This window comes from Salmo trutta, chromosome 10, assembly GCF_901001165.1.
Source record: "Salmo trutta chromosome 10, fSalTru1.1, whole genome shotgun sequence".
In the NCBI taxonomy this organism is placed as follows: Eukaryota; Metazoa; Chordata; class Actinopteri; order Salmoniformes; family Salmonidae; genus Salmo; species Salmo trutta.
In genome coordinates, this window is record NC_042966.1 from 44914177 (window position 1) to 44929248 (window position 15072).

General features: G+C 46.3%; 1 long non-coding RNA gene across 1 annotated transcript in view; it reads right to left on the bottom strand.

Moving 5' to 3' along the window:
- The window catches only part of LOC115201765 (uncharacterized), a 79020-nt gene extending 76875 nt beyond the window's left edge, over positions 1 to 2145 (bottom strand). The window contains exon 1 of the long non-coding RNA XR_003879812.1: positions 2087 to 2145. This is a non-coding gene — a long non-coding RNA (uncharacterized LOC115201765). The remainder of the gene's footprint in view (positions 1 to 2086) is intronic.
- Between the last annotated feature and the right edge of the window lie 12927 nt (positions 2146 to 15072).

The following is a 15072-nucleotide window of genomic DNA, read 5'->3' on the forward strand; positions in this document are numbered from 1 at the left end:
ACATCACTGGGCCAAGGTTCCTGCCATCCAGGACCTCTATACCAGGCATTGTCAGGAAGGCCCTAAAAAGTGTCAAAGAACCAGCCACCCTAGTCATAGGCTGTTCTCTCTGCTACCGCATGGCAAGCGGTTTCCGGAGTGCCAATAAACAGTTAATACCCCCAAGCCATAAGACTCCTGAACGTCTAGTCAAATGGCTACCCAGACTATTTGCAGTGACCCCCCCTCACACCACTGCTACTCTCTGTTATTATCTATGCATAGTCACTTTAATAACTCTACCTACATGTACATACTATCTCAAATAACCTGTGCCCACCTGTATATAATCTCGCTATTGTTATTTCACTGCTGCTGTTTAATTACTTGTTACTTTAATCTTTTATTGTTATCTGATTTTTTTTTTTTTTAAACTGCATTGTTGGTTAGGGGCTCTTAAGTAAGCATTTTACTGTAAGGTCTACACCTGTTGTATTCGGCGCAAGTAACATTTGATTTTAACTTATTTAGGCTTGCCATAACAAAGGGGTTGAATACTTACTGACTTTCAGCTTTTCATTTTTTTAAATTAATTGGTAAAAATGTCGAAAACGAAATTCAACTTTTACATTATGGGGTATTGTGTGTAGGCCAGTCACAAAAATCGTCCGTGGCATTTCTAATACACAGGCCAATTATTTTCCTCGAGGCCCTGATACCATTACGTTAGACAGTAACACTGGGCTAAAAATGGACCAGTACCTGTTAGAGCTCTACTGGAAAAGTGCTGACAGAATCCTCACCACCTAGTGGCAACATGAGGCACTGCATACATCTCTTTATCCATTTTTTATTTTTTTTACCTTTGTTTAACTGGGCAAGTCAGTTAAGAACAAATTCTTATTTACAATGACGGCCTACCGGGGAACAGTGGGTTAACTGCCTTGTTCAGGGGCAGAACGACAGATTTTTTACCTTGTCAGCTCAGGGATTCGATCTTGCAACCTTTTTGGTTACTAGTCCAACGCTCTAACCACTAGAACCCTGTTCCTTAATAGTGCACTACTTTAGACCAGAGCCCTATGTCACCCTATTCCCTATATAGTGCACTACTTTAGACCAGAGCCCTATGTCACCCTATTCCCTATATAGTGCACTACTTTAGACCAGAGCCCTATGTCACCCTATTCCCTATATAGTGCACTACTTTTGCCCAAAGCCCTATGGGACCCTATTCCCTATATATATTGCTCTACTTTTGCCCAGAGCCCTATGGGACCCTATTTCCTATATATAATGCACTACTTCGGCCAAGGGCCCATAGGGGATGGGAATAGGTGTCATTTGGGACGCACCCCAGAGGTATTGAATTTCCCATTATTTAAAAATAAGCTATGGAGGTGATTTCTGGGTTCCAAGGTGGTAGGAGTAATGGTACGTGTGTGTTCATTCCTGTGTGGTGTGTGTGTGTGTTTTCATTCCTGTGTGTGTGTGTGTGTGTGTGTGTGTGTGTGTGTGTGTGTTCATTCCTGTGTGTGTGTGTGTGTGTGTGTGTGTGTGTGTGTGTGTTTGTGTGTGTGTGTGTGTGTTCATTCCTGTGTGTGTGTGTGTGTGAGCGTGTGTGTGTGTGTGTTCATTCCTGTGTGTGTGTGTGTGTGTGTGTGTGTGTGTGTGTGTGTGTGTGTGTGGTGTGTGTGTGTGTGTGTGTGTGTGTGTGTGGTGTGTGTGAGAGAATGTTCCAGAAAGCAGAACTCACTACGTAACAACTAGAAAACACAGCTCCTTTTAGGAACTAACGGAGAGAGAAAAAGCAGAAATCAGCAATAAAAGCTTTGACGCAGGAAGAAGCCCGAGTCGCTGTTCTGTGTGAGCTACTATAAGAATAGAAGCATGAACGTGTTCCCCACCATGTAGAATGTAACATAGATATACGTATTACTGTTCAATCAACTAACATGTAGAATGTAACATAGATAGTATTACTGTTCAATCAACTAACATGTAGAATGTAACATAGATATACGTATTACTGTTCAACCAACTAACATGTAGAATGTAACATAGATATACGTATTACTGTTCAATCAACTAACATGTAGGATGTAACATAGATGTAGTTACCCTCTAGATCAGGGTCTGTATAGATGTAGTTACCCTCTAGATTAGGGTCTGTATAGATGTAGTTACCCTGTAGATCAGGGTCTGTATAGATGTAGTTACCCTCTAGATCAGGGTCTGTATAGATGTAGTTACCCTCTAGATCAGGGTCTGTATAGATGTAGTTACCCTGTAGATCAGGGTCTGTATAGATGTAGTTACCCTCTAGATCAGGGTCTGTATAGATGTAATTACCCTCTAGATCAGGGTCTGTATAGATGTAGTTACCCTCTAGATCAGGGTCTGTATAGATGTAGTTACCCTCTAGATCAAGGTCTGTATAGATGTAGTTACCCTCTAGATCAGGGTCTGTATAGATGTAGTTACCCTCTAGATCAGGGTCTGTATAGATGTAATTACCCTCTAGATCAGGGTCTGTATAGATGTAGTTACCCTCTAGATCAGTGTCTGTATAGATGTAGTTACCCTCTAGATCAGGGTCTGTAATTATAAATTGATTTGCATTACACTACGTCACCACCCATAGCTTTTGATTCACAACAATTCAGTCTGGTGGAGACACACCACTGGTGGGAAAAATAGCATTTTCTCCGTCGCCAATTGGATGGAAACCTAGCTAGAGTCTCCAGAACCAGGCCCAGCACACAGAGCAAGCAGATTAAGGAGGGGTTTTATATACGAGGAGGACGAGGAAGACAGAATAGCTGCGCTGAGGGGGAGGAAGAGAGCAGAAGGACAGATGATGAAGAAGATTGAAGAGACATGTCAGAGCCATTGAAGAGGAGCTGATGAAATGTCAACATATTATTGTAGGTGATTTGATTGCAGTTATATTATTTTATTCCCCCCCCTGCAGAACTTCAAGGCCACAGTGAAAAGGTAAGTGATCTGCCTCCTGTCTCTCTTCTGTGGTTCTAAACCCAACCCCACAGCAGCACTGACTCCGGAATGTTCTTCAAGAGTGCCGTACACCATATCTGGTTGTCACGTCCTGGCCAGTATAAGGGTTAATTGTTTGTGTAGTTTGGTCAGGACATGGCAGAGGGTATTTGTTTTATGTGGTTAGGGGTGGTGTGTTTGTTGTAGGGCAGTTGATTTAGGTATTCCAGGGTTTTTGGGCACTGTTTGTTTTTCAGGTATTCTATGTTTAGTCTAGTGTGTCTGTTTCTATGTTTGGGTTCATTGGTGGTTGGGACTCTCAATTGAAGGCAGGTGTTGTCTATTTGCCTTTGATTGAGAGTCCCATATATGAGGGTGTGTTTGTGTTTGTCTTTTGTGAGAGATTGATTTTGCAATGCTTTTTATATATAGCCTGCAAAACTGTCATTCGTCGTTCTTTTCTTGTTTTCTCGTGTTCAACGTCATTTAATAAATTAAGATGATGAGCACCAACTCTACTGCGTATTGGTCCACGTTCTCAGACGACGATTTCTCTATATCATCGGAAGATGAAGAAACTTGTGACACTGGTCCACAGCTGGTCTCTGGTCAAACACCTGGGCAAGCTACCAGTTTGAAGTCTGGAAGAAGATGCAGGGGATTGTGAAGTACAGTAATTCTATGTGTTATTTAACCATGAACAAGTTCATTTACTTATAAAACATTTACCCCCAAAGAATAAAACACTTACAGTGCATTCGGAAATTATTCAGACCCCTTGACTTTTTAAACTTTTTCTTTTGTTACAGCCTTATTCTAAAAATATGAAATTGTTTTTTTCCCTCATCAATCTACACACAATATCCCATAATGTCACGTCCTGACCAGCAGAGGGCGTATTGCTTAGTCTAGGTCAGGATGTGGCAAGGGGTTTGTGTTTGTTAAATGTTGTGTGGGTGATTGGGACTTCCAATTGAAGGCAGGTGTGTATAGTTGCCTTTGATTGGAAGTCCTATATAGGTGTGTGTGTTTGTCTTTGGGGTTGTGGGGAATTGTTTTTTGCACTTGCTTTGTGAGCCTGCAAAACTGTTTGCTGTCGTGAGTACTGTTTTTGGTTTTTCCGTGGATACTTTACTTGTTTTGTTAATTAAAGAAACATGAGTGTCCACACTTCCGCTGCGCCTTGGTCCTTCTCTCTCATGTATGACATTTTCAACGATGAGTACGACTTATTCTGTGACAGAATTCCCCACCACCAAACCAGGACCAAGCAGCGGAAGAAGGCTGGCGAGGACTGGGAGACACGACGGGTAAGGGAGACTGAGAGGCACCCCCAAGATTTTTTTAGGGGGGGGGCACAAGGGCTGTTTGATGGGGCAAGAGCTGCCCGCCAGTCAACAGTCGCCAGAGCTGCCCGCCAGTCAGTCGCCAGAGCTGCCCGCCAGTCAACAGTCACCAGAGCTGCCCGCCAGTCACAGAGCTGCCCGCCAGTCAACAGTCACCAGACTGCCCTGAACTGCCAGAGTGGCCAGACTGCCCTGAACTGCCAGAGTGGCCAGACTGCCCTGAACTGCCAGAGTGGCCAGACTGCCCTGAACTGCCAGACTGCCCTGAACTGCCAGACTGCCCTGAACTGCCAGACTGCCCTGAACTGCCAGAGTGGCCAGACTGCCCTGAACTGCCAGAGTGGCCAGACTGCCCTGAACTGCCAGAGTGGCCAGACTGCCCTGAACTGCCCTGAACTGCCAGACTGCCCTGAACTGCCAGCCTGCCCTCCGGTCCAGCCCGAGTGGCCCTCCTGCCCTCCGGTCCAGCCCGAGGGGCCCTCCTGACCCCCGGCCCAGCCCGAGTGGTCTGTCTGCCAGGGTCAGCCCGAGTGGCCCGTCTGCCCGCGCAGCTATCGGCGCCATCAAAGTGGGCGACGCCGAAGGTGGAGCGAGGTCCACGGCCTGCACCTGAGCCACCTCCAGGATAGGTGGGTTGGGGAGGGAGGGTGTAGCACAGTGCCGTCGTTGACGGCAGCCCACCCTCCCTTCCCTCCCTTTTTGTTTAGGGGGTATTGTTTGTTGTTTTTTGTTGGGGTATTGGGGATTTTCTTGTGTTTTTCTTTTTTAGGTGCATCCTGGAGTCTGCACCTTGAGGGGGGGGTACTGTCACGTCCTGACCAGCAGAGGGCGTATTGCTTAGTCTAGGTCAGGATGTGGCAGGGGGTTTGTGTTTGTTAAATGTTGGGTTGATGATTGGGACTTCCAATTGAAGGCAGGTGTGTATAGTTGCCTTTGATTGGAAGTCCTATATAGGTGTGTGTGTTTGTCTTTGGGGTTGTGGGGAATTGTTTTTTGCACTTGCTTTGTGAGCCTGCAAAACTGTTTGCTGTCGTGAGTACTGTTTTTGTTTTTCCGTGGATACTTTACTTGTTTTGTTAATTAAAGAACATGAGTGTCCACACTTCCGCTGCGCCTTGGTCCTTCTCTCTCATGTATGACATTTTCAACGATGAGTACGACTTATTCTGTGACACATAATGACAAAGCAAAAAAAATTGTTTTTTATTGTTGCAAATGTATTAGAAATAAATAAAAAACGGAAATATCATATTTACATAATTAATCAGACCCTTTGCTCAGTACTTTGTTGAAGAATCTTTGGCAGCGATTTCAGTCTTCTTGACGCTTCAAGTTTGGCACACCTGTATTTGAGGAGTTTCTCCCATTCTTCTCTGCAGATCCTCTCAAGCTCTGTCAGGTTGGATTGGGAGCGTCGCTGCACACAGCTATTTTCAGGTCTCTTAAAAGATGTTTGATCAGGTTCAAGTCTGGGCTCTGGCTGGGCCACTCCAAGGACATTCAGAGACTTGTCCCGAAGCCACTCCTGTGTTGTCTTGGCTGTGTGCTTAGGGTCGTTGTCCTGTTGGAAGGTGAACCTTCACCCCAGTCTGAGGTCTGGAGCAGGTTTTCTTCAAGGATCTCTTTGTACTTTTGCTCGGTTCATCTTTCCCTCGATCCTGACTAGTCTCCCAGTCCCTGCCTCTGGAAAACATCCCCACAGCAAGATACTGCCACCACCACGTATGGCATTGAACATGCCATACAAAAGGGATTTTAGTTATATAAAAAGTACCTTGGTCCTCCTTTCTTTTTAATGACCAATTTACGCCTTTTACCAAAGTGTACCTTCCGTCTACCAAAACATACTGTTATGTACCTTAGCACCTTCTTTCTACCAAAACATACTGTTATGTACCTTAGCACCTTCCGTCTACCAAAACATACTGTTATGTACCTTAGCACCTTCCGTCTACCAAAACATACTGTTATGTACCTTAGCACCTTCCGTCTACCAAAACATATTGTTATGTACCTTAGCACCTTCCGTCTACCAAAATATTGTTATGTACCTTAGCACCTTCTTTCTACCAAAACATATTGTTATGTACCTTAGCACCTTCCGTCTACCAAAATACTGTGTACCTTCCCTTCCTCCTTTTTTTCCAGCCTAATAAAAGTCCATCTTATAAAACACATTATGCAGGTCTGAATTCCAGCCTAATAAAAGTCCATCTTATAAAACACATTATGCAGGTCTGAATTCCCATTTTAGCGCAGGGAGGATTTCTCCCTCCTCTCTCCTGATGCTTTATAGCCCTGACTTATTCTCTATGTTCCAGATCAATCTAAATGATGCCTTTTCATATGTTTGGAAAGCAACCATGTTAGCATGACACCAATTGAGGACCCCTTCCTTCCTTCCTTCCTCCCTCCCTCCCTCCCTCCCTCAAACCTTCCTCCCTCCCTCCATCCCCAAATGTTCTCTACTTCAACACATTTACAGAGACTGCTCATCCCAAATGACACCCTATTCCCTTTATAGTGCACTACTTTGGACTAGAGCCGTAGGGTCCCTATATGGGCCCTGGTCAAAAGTGCACTATAAAGGGAATAGGGTGCGAGTTGGGACACAGGCCAGAGTTCTGAATGCAAAATGTATTTGCGTATCAAATACAAGATAAACCTGGGATGTTTGTCATTAGTATTAATGGAATCATATTTATTTATTCTGTTTGTTTATTTGTTTGTTTTTTTGCTTGTTATGATGATTTGATTTCCAAAAGGAGAGTGTCAGAACTGGTTATGGTAATGAAGAGAAGAGAGTCACCAGGGATTAGGGAGATATCAGGTGTGTGTGTGCGTGTGCGTGTGTGTGTGTGTGTGTGTGTGTTGTGTGTGTGCGTGCGTGCGCGTGCACATGCGTGCGTGTGTGTGTGTTTGTCTGCCGTGCGTGTGTGTGTTTTTGTCTGCCGTGCGTGTGTGAGTGTGTGTGTGTGTGTGCGCGTGCGTGCGTGTGTGTTTTTTGTGTGCACAGTGGGACTGTCCTTGTCTCTGGTTGGAGGCTAACAGCCACCCCTCTCCCTGCCTCCCCCTATATCGTGCACCATATAGGGAACAGGGTGCCATAGGGCTCTGGTCTAAAGTAGTGCACTATATAGGGAATAGGGTGCCATAGGGCTCTGGTCTAAAGTAGTGCACTATATAGGGAATAGGGTGCCATAGGGCTCTGGTCTAAAGTAGTGCACTATATAGGGAATAGGGTGCCATTTGTGATGCAGAGGCATTTATTCAGCAGGTGGGTAATTGGGACAGAGCTCTGTTCTGGGTGCCGCGGTGGGGACTGAGTGTGTGTGTGTGAGTGTGTGTGTGTGTGTGTGTTGTGTGTGTGTGTGTGTGTGTGTGGATCTGAGGGGGTTGGTTGTCTCTAATGTCACTCCAGAGGGCCATCACTGTGCCTGTGTTTTCAGCAAAAGATTTTGACATTTTAAACGTAAGCTGTCAATGTACTATAAGACAAACCATTTGCTAGCTATAGTAAGTAATGTGTATCCATGTATTGAAAAGTACTGTAATCACAACCAAAATCATTCTCTGTTGAGTTTGTATTAAATTATACCAATTAGACTGTTTTAAATACTCCACAACGAGTCTAATTTCTCAATGTGTCGCATAACATCTCTCAAGAATACAAACACTTTCGTCAAGAAGAAAAAACATTCCTGAAACTACAGTATTACTGGATTTTATTATCAGGGCTTTAACTTCAACTTGATTTAAACCTGCATTTTCTGGAAACACTGAAATCAACTACAAATTCAGCTGTAAAATAACCCTATCAGATCCTCCTTCCTCGTTCAACACCCTCCTCCTCCTCCTCCTCCTCCTAACACTCCTTCAGAAATTATTAAAGAGTTCATCTGTGATATTCTCAAAGGTCAGAGCGACAACAAAGCGACAGAAAGATGACTCTCCTTGTCTGTGGTGCTTGAGGAAGGAAGGAAGGAAGGAAGGAGAAGGTCTGTTTCCCAAATGGCACCATATTGCTCATTGTAGTGGACTACTTAGGGAAGAAGGTGTCCCAGTTCTTCCATGTCACCCACTGAGCATGTTTGGGATGCTCTGGATCGACATGTACGACAGCGTGTTCCAGTTCTCGCCAATATCCAGTAACTTCTCACAGCCATTGAAGAGGTGTGGGACAACATTCCACCGGCCACAATCAACATCCTGATCAACTGTGAAGGAGATGTGTCGCGCTGCATGAGGAAAATGGTGGACACACCAGATGCTGACTGGTTTTCTGATCCACACCCCTACCTTTTTATTTAAGGTATCTGTGACCAACAGATACATATCTGGCAGGAAATGGAACACAGTGTGTTGTACATGTCAATCCAGAGCATCCCAAACATGCTCAATGGTGTCATGTCTGGTGAGAATGCAGGCTTCCAGGAATTGTGTACAGATCCTTGTGACATGGGGCCATGCATAATCATGCTGAACCACAAGATTTACATTTAAGTCATTTAGCAGACGCTCTTATCCAGAGCGACTTACAGTAGTGAATGCATACATTTCATTTCGTGCATTTTTTTAATTTATTTTTTTGTACTGGCCCCCCATGGGAATCGAACCCACAACCCTGGCGTTTGCACACACCATGCTGGCATTGCAACACCTGCTCTACCAACTGAGCCAAATGGTGGTGGCGGATGAATGGCACATCAATGGGCCTCAGAATCTCGTGACGGTATCGCTGTGCGTTTCAAATTGCCATCGATAAAATGCAATTTGTTTGTTGTACGTAGCATATGCCTGCCCATACCATAACCCCACCACCACCATGGGGCCCATACCATAACCCCACCTCCACCATGGGGCCCATACCATAACCCCACCTCCACCATGGGGCCCATACCATAACCCCACCTCCACCATGGGGCCCATACCATAACCCCACCTCCACCATGGGGCCCATACCATAACCCCACCACCACCATGGGGCCCATACCATAACCCCACCACCACCATGGGGCCCATACCATAACCCCACCACCACCATGGGGCCCATACCATAACCCCACCACCACCATGAGGCCCATACCATAACCCCACCACCACCATGAGCCCATACCATAACCCCACCACCACCATGGGGCCCATACCATAACCCCACCACCACCATGGGCCCATACCATAACCCCACCACCACCATGAGGCCCATACCATAACCCCACCACCACCATGGGGCCCATACCATAACCCACCTCCACCATGGGGCCCATACCATAACCCCACCTCCACCATTAAAATATTGATCATTTATTTGACGTAGACGCCCCCAAACAGAAAACACACATTAATCTCAGTTAAAGCATTTGAGCGAGTGAAACAGCACCTCTCTGTCTCAGTATGTGTAGACCATGTATCTGATGCTGTCTGGACAGTGAAACAGCACCTCTCTGTCTCAGTATGTGTAGACCATGTATCTGATGCTGTCTGGACAGTGAAACAGCACCTCTCTGATGCTGTCTGGACAGTGAAACAGCACCTCTCTGATGCTGTCTGGACAGTGAAACAGCACCTCTCTGTCTCAGTATGTGTAGACCATGTATCTGATGCTGTCTGGAATACATAGGCTACATGCAGTGCATTTGGAAAGTATTCAGACCCCTTGACTTTTTTCACATTTTATTCTTAATGGAAAACATTTTCCTCATCAATCTACACACACATACCTCATAATGACAAAGCAAAAACAGGTTTTTAGAAATGCTTGTAATTGTATTGCAAATAAAAACAGAAATACCTTATTTATATAAGTATTCAGACCCTTTGCTACAAGACTTGACATTGAGCTCAGGTGCATCCTGTTTCCATTGATCATCCTTGAGATGTTTCCACAACTTGATTGGAGTCTACCTGTGGTAAATTCAATTGATTAGACATGATTTGGGAAGGCTCACACCTGTCTATATAAGGTCCCACAGTTGACAGTGCATGTCAGAGCAAAACCAAGCCATGAGGTCGAAGGAATTGTCCATAGAGCTCCGAGACAGGATTGTGTCGAGGCACAGATCTGGGGAAGGGTACCAAAACATTTAGGCATTACTGAAGGTCCCCAATAACACGGTGGCCTCCATCATTCTTAAATGGAAGAAGTTTGGAACCACCAAGACTCTTCCTAGAGCTGGCCGCCCGGCCAAACTGAGCAATCAGGGGAGAAGGGCCTTGGTCAGGGAGGTGACCAAGAACCCAATGGTCACTCTGACAGAGCTCTAGAGTTCCTTTGTGGAGATGGGAGAGTGTTCCAGAAGGACAACCATCTCTGCAGCACTCCACCAATCAGGCCTTTATTGTTGATGGCCAGACGGAAGCCACTCCTCAGTAATAGGCACATAACAGCCCACTTGGAGTTTGCCAAAAGGCTCATAAAGGACTCAGACCATGAGAAACAAGATTTTCTGGTCTAATGAAACCAATGTTAAACTCTGGCCTGAATGCCAAGCATCACATCTGGAGGAAACCTGGCACCAACCCTACGGTGAAGCATGGTGGTGGCAGCATCATGCTGTGGGGATGTTTTTCAGCAGCAGGGACTGGGAGACTAGTCAGGATCGAGGCAAAGATGAACAGAGCAAAGTACAGAGAGGTCCTTGATGAAAACCTGCTCTAGAGTGCTCAGGACCTCAGACTGGGGCGAAGGTTCACCTTCCAACAGGACAACGACCCTAAGCACACAGCCAAGAAATGTGTGGAGTGGTTGAAAAACAAGTTTTAATGACTCCAACATAAGTGTATGTAAACTTCAGACTTCAACTGTACGTGTGCTCGGGGCCACCTCGCCAGGGAGAAGACCACCCAACGGTTGCTGCGGCGTTTCTATTGGCCGAGGATTACCCAAGATGTCGCTAAGTATTGCAAATCATGTGACACCTGCCAATGCACTGCTCTCAAGCCAACTTACCGTAACCCTTTTATCTCTCTCCCAATTATAGAGACCCTGTTTGAACGTATAGCCATGGACCTGGTGGGATCTCTTCCGCGTTCGGCGCGCCGACATGAGTACATCTTGGTCCCAGATCTGTTTGTTCTGTCTTGACGACTCCCATTCTAGCCTGGTTCCAGATATGTTTGTGCTGTCTTGACAACTCCCATTCTAGCCTGGTTCCAGATCTGTTTGTGCTGTCTTGACAACTCCAATTCTAGCCTGGTTCCAGATCTGTTTCTGCTGTCTTGACGACTCCAATTCTAGCCTGGTTCCAGATCTGTTTGTGCTGTCTTGACGACTCCCATTCTAGCCTGGTTCCAGATCTGTTTGTGCTGTCTTGACAACTCCTATTCTAGCCTGGTTCCAGATATGTTTGTGCTGTCTTGACAACTCCTATTCTAGCCTGGTTCCAGATATGTTTGTGCTGTCTTGACAATTCCTATTCTAGCCTGGTTCCAGATATGTTTGTGCTGTCTTAACAACTCCATATGGTCTTTGCCATTGTAGCTCAGGTCTGGGAGTGGTCATCCTATGTTTTTTAATGAGGAAATTGTTCACTAAATCTACACACCTACAGCCCTAATCTAGTCCTGCCCCATAATTTCTCCTTCCCTCACTTCATTCTCTCTCCTTATTTTCTCTCTTACTCCCCCATCTCCCCCTACTCCCCTAAACGTCAACCTCTCCCCTCTGACTCTATCTCTCCCTCTTCTCTCTCTGACTCTCTCTGTCTGTCTCTCTCTTGCTCTCCCTCCTCTCTCTCTGACTTCTCTCTCTCTCTGACTTTTTCTCTCTCTCTGACTTTCTCTCTCTCTCTGACTTTCTCTCTCTCTCTGACTTTCTCTCTCTCTCTCTCTCTTCTCACTCTCTCTCTCTCTCTCTCTCTTCTCACTCTGACTCTCTCTCTGTCTCTCTCTCTTTCTCCTAACATCTCTCTCTCTCTCTCTCTCTTTCTTTCTGTCTCTCTCTCTGTCTCTCTGTCTCTCTCTCTCTCTCTCCTCCTCTCCTCCTCGCTGTCCCTCCTCTCTCTCCCTGCCCCTCCTCTCCTCTCTATCCCTCCTCTCTCTGTCCCTCCTCTCTGTCCCTCCTCTCCTCTCTCTCTCTCTGTCCCTCCTCTCTTCTCTCCCCCCCCCTCCCCTCTCCTCCCCTCTGTCCCCCCTCTCCTCTCTGTCCTCCTCTCTCTCTCTCCTCTCTCTCTCTCTCTCTCTCATCTCTCTCTCTCTATCTCTCGCGTCCAGAGCCTTCTCCTACTAATCCTGGGGTGTATTGTGAGGGTGTGGTGTGAGTGGTCGTTAATGATATCTCTGGTTGCTTGCAGAGAGAATATGGGTCACCTCATCGCTGCTACTACAATAACTGTTAGTTATCCAAGACTTGGCTTGGGAGTCCCAACGGGTGGTTTAAAACTCCAGGAACTTTCAATACATTTCTTGGTTTTCTGATTATTCCCTCTTTGAATCTGGGAATCCTCTCAACCGGGGATTTCAGGAAAAACAGGAAATGTATTGAAAGTTCCTGGAATACCAACAGTAACCATTTGCTATTCCCGAACTGCAGTGGCACCAAGGCAGAACGGTCACTGGAGTAATGATAGTGTCACAAATAATGTCGTTGTGTTGAAGGGAGGACAATATGCAGCGGGAATGTGGATACTCATCTTTTTAATAAAACACGAGTGAAGCATCCACAGGAAAATAACAATAAACAATACTCACGACAAGAACAGTGTGGCAGGCTAACAAAAGCAGTGCTCACAAACAAACTACCCATAACCACAAAGAAAAAAAACACACACCTGTTTATAGGACTCCCAATCAGAGGCAACTAGAAACACCTGCCTCCAATTGAGAGTCCAGCACCCAACCTACACATAGAAACCTCTGCCACGTCCTGACCAAAACTAAACAATTACTCCCTCTGCTCCCTCTGCTGGTCAGGACGTGACAGATAGATTATCTCTGCCACTGGCTAACCGTATGTATCATCCTCCAAAGCATTGGATTTTTATAAACATTTCCCACCACAGACTTTCACTGGCGTGCTGTTTCTACCATAGTAGACAGGTAGTCTGGGTAATGTAGTTATTGAAATATGATTTATTTAATCGAAAGCATTATGTTGGTGTGTTTTATAAACTGGGTGGTTCGAGCCCTGAATGCTGATTGGCTTAAAGCCGTGGTATATCGTATACCAAGGGCATGACCAAAACACTACTACGCTGATTTATGGAAAAGTTTTAATAAGGTCATATCATATCATATATCATTTATATATAATTTAGATATTCGATTTTTTATTTTAGGTCCCCTTTACGTATAAAAAGAAAATAGTACAGCATTATTGAATAAAATATTGAATGTGTCCTTTACTACTACAAGCCCATAGAAACACATTGAATAACACATTCATAAAAGACTCAAAAAGAGAGTAAAAAATAAATAACGATTTCACTTTTTGACACATATTTAACCGCTTATTCCTGTTGGCAGAAAACTACCCTCCATACTTCCATTCATTTGTATAGGTTACCTTCAGACGTGACACTTGTGGGGGGTCGTAGAGTAAAACAGAGAACACCGTCGTGTAGGTCAAACCTTTCGGATGGCTACTGACGTTTTTGTGAGGAGGGAGGGTAGTAGAAGGAGGGGGAGGAGGAATGGAGGGGGAGGGGGAATGGAGGGGGAGGGGGAGGAGGAGGAGGAGGAGGAATGGAGGGGGAGGAGGAGGGAGGGTAGTAGAAGGAGGGGAGGAATGGAGGGGGAGGGGGAGGGGGAGGAGGAATGGAGGGGGGAGGAGGAATGGAGGGGAGGGTAGTAGAAGGAGGGGAGGAGGGATGGAGGGGGAGGGGGAGGCTGAGGAGGAGGAGGAGGAGGGTGAGGAGGAAAGGAGGGGGAGGGAAAGGTAAAGAGGAGGAGGAGGGGGGTAGAGGCGGAGGAGGAGGAGGGGAGGTCTAATTCATAGGCAGGGCCTATTGGAGGAGGAGGAGGAGGAGGAGGAGGAGGGGGGTAGTGGAGAAGGAGGAAGGAGGAGGAATGGAGGGGGAAGAGGAGGGGAAAGAAGAGGAGGGGGAGGAGGAGGAGGAATGGAGGGGGAGGAGGAGGGGAGGGTAGTAGAACGAGGGGGAGGAGGAGGGGGAGGAGGAGGAAGAGGAGGGGAAAGAGGAGGGGGGGAGAAGGAGGGGGGGAGGAGGAGGAGGAATGGAGGGGGAGGAGGAATGGAGGGGGAAGAGGAGGGGAAAGAGGAGGGGGAGGAGGAGGGGAAGAGTAGGAGGGGGAGGAGGGGGGGAAGGAGGAGGAGGGGGAGGGGTGACTGTCAGCCCCCAAACAAGAGACAAGGACAGTCCCACTGTATGCACCCCCACCACGGCACCCAGAACAGAGCCTGTCCCAATTACCCACCTGCTGAATAAATGCCACTACATCACAAATGGCACCCTAGTTCCCATATAGTGCACTACTTTAGACCAGAGCCCTATGGCACCCTGTTCCCCTATATAGGAGCACTACTTTAGACAGAGCCCTATGGCACCCTATTCCCTATATAGTGCACTACTTTAGACCAGAGCCCTATGGCACCCCTGTTCCCTATATAGTGCACTACTTAGACCAGAGCCCTATGGCACCCTATTCCCTATGTAGAGCACTACTTTAGACCAGAGCCCTATGGCACCCTATTCCCTATATAGTGCACTACTTTAGACCAGAGCCCTATGGCACCCTATTCCCTATATAGTGCACTACTTAGACCAGAGGCCCTATGGCCCCTGTTCCCTATATC